Genomic DNA, 2,603 nt, shown 5'->3' with positions numbered 1-2,603 from the left:
TTGGCCACCTCATGGAAAGAGCTGACTAATTGGAAAAGACCCTTATGCTTGGAGACTGAAGGCAAAAGAAGGGGGAAACAGAGGATGAGATGGTAGGATGGCATCACTGCCTCAATGGACACGAGTGTGAGCAAACTCCGGGAGATAGTGAAGAACAGGGAAGCCTGGTGCACTGGGGTCCATGGGGTCACATAGCATCCTACTATTGCGACTGAACAACAACAAAATATGATCCAGCAATTCCACTTCTGTGCATATATCTGGATAAAAACTAGCAAAACTGTAGTTCCAAGGGAACTATGTTGGTTTTTATGACAAATCAAAAAAAGAAGTCAGGATGAGGCTACTTTTGAGGACGGGAGTGGTAATAGAGAGAGGTCCCTTAGGAGGGACTTTAGGTGTTGACAATATTTTGTTTGAATTCTTGGTGTTTATGTGGTTATCTTCACCTTTTTTTTTTTTTTTTTCCTGGTAATTCATCTGTTACTACAATTATACCATGCACACTTTCATAGTGTTTGGTGAAAGGTGTCAGATCAGGGTGGTGTCTCCTAGGTGGTCTTCCTCCTTGTTTCAAGAGTAGTTTCAGTCCTGTGGTGTGCAGTTGGTACCTGAGCCCAAAGCAAAAGTTCACTTTATCTAAAGTCTTCACCAATGACTTCAAACTGCCACTTATCTTGGAATTTATTGACTTCTAAAATATGAAGCTGGGGTTTTCAGTAAACTTGGGCCAAATTCACTGACTAGGCACAGAACATAGTTTAAGAAGATCTAGATACTGGAGAAATGCAGAGAAACTCAAGTGCTCTGAAGAGACACCCAAATAGCTGACCATAAAATGGCCACATAAATAGCATCATTCTACAAATTTACTCTACCATCATTTCCTGGGACCTGTCAAGGAGAAATCACTGGGGTAAATAGTATGAAGAAAATAAACTTGGGGAAATTTCTATGTGGGTTTTTACTTAAGGTGGTAATTTCTAAAAGGAATGAAACTTGAAACCTGTAGACAAAATAGTGTTTCATGTTCATTTTAAGATTTCCTTGATGTCCGGTAATATAACAAAGTTTTCATATACATAGTAACTAATTGTACTTTCTTACGATTACATTTCAGTGTTTCTAAGACATGCTTTTTGTCATATTTTAACAGCTTTGAAATTGGATTTGTAATGCATCTTAAAGTAAATGGCCTGTCATAATTTAACTGTCTATATATATATATATATAAAACTCTCTCTCTCTATATATATATATATATTTGCAATCGTAAATAGAATAGTGAAGCATCTGGCAGTCTGCTGCATTGTAGATTGTATGAAAATCTGCAACAGGATATTCTTTTCCTATTTTTATTGCATATTGGATGTTCATCTTTCAATTAATTTGTGAGTAGTTTATCCACAAGTGTTAAATCTGTGTCTCATAATCATTCAATGTATTTTCTCAGTCTGTGATTTCACCTTGTTATATTCTTTGCTGTTTCTGCTTTTTGTTTCATGCTATATCAAATTATGTCCTTTAAAACTTTTTATTTATATTCTAAGTAATTGATGGTTTGCTTTTTAACTTTACATGCTGAAATTCATGTACCATATTAACCTTATTTTCTCAAATCATTAACTGAATATTCCAAACTATTTCCAGTTTTAAATAACAATTTTAACATATACTCAATTCTTATGTATTTGGATCTGTTTCTATTCTCCTTTGAAGCCAGCACCAAATTTTAAATTATGTTTACAATAATATGCATTTCCAATAAAATCTCCTACCTATTCTTTTGAGATTATGCATTTCCTGATGAAGTTTAAAATTACTTGTCAAGGAAAACAAAACCAAACTCTTACAAAAAGAATTGTCATTTGACTGAAATTAAGTTTTATAGAGTTTCCTGTAAGAGTAAATACAAATATTTAAAAAATTGAATTTTCCCTGGTTCAAAAAGGGGGAAAGATTTCCTTCCCCTCTTTTCTTGGAGCATTTCCTTGTTAAAGCTTGTAATCGCAATCCTTTTTCTGTCCCCTTGAGATGCATGCAAATCTTTTCAAAAAGCAAACAAACCTCTTGTTAGTTTTGCCACCCAGGAATACCTTTTTTAAAAGGCCTTGGAACCATGTCTTTGAAATGTAAACAAACATCAAGGAAGATAGCACCCTATCCCCCCCCGCCCCCCTGCCCCCCGTCTCCGGTTAACTCCCAGGCTCTTCGCTTACAAGTTGTAGCTACTTGTTTGTCGTAGACATACAAGAAGCTTAACTTTTCATCTGGATAAAAGCAATTTACTAATAGAGATGGCCACCCCAATTACCAATTTAGGATGAAAGATAAAAGTGAGAAAACTTGACACCATTCACTACGCATTGTTCATCCCCCCAGCTTCGAGTACTATCTTTAAATATTACTATCGCTACTCATCGCACTCCCTCACGGTAGTTTCCTGTTTTCCAATCGCTCCCTGGGGATGGCCCCTCTAACCCGCTGCCACTGACAGTAAAGAAAGGACCAGCCCAGATCGCGGGAAGAAGCCGATTCTCGTGACGTCACCCAGAGTGGAAGCGCAATTCCCGAGTGGGGCGCACAAGCCTTCCGCGCATGAG

The sequence above is a fragment of the Dama dama genome, chromosome 15 (assembly GCF_033118175.1).
Source record: "Dama dama isolate Ldn47 chromosome 15, ASM3311817v1, whole genome shotgun sequence".
Taxonomy (NCBI): domain Eukaryota; kingdom Metazoa; phylum Chordata; class Mammalia; order Artiodactyla; family Cervidae; genus Dama; species Dama dama.
The sequence above is the reverse complement of the archived record's forward strand: the minus strand, read 5'-3'. Positions refer to the sequence as shown.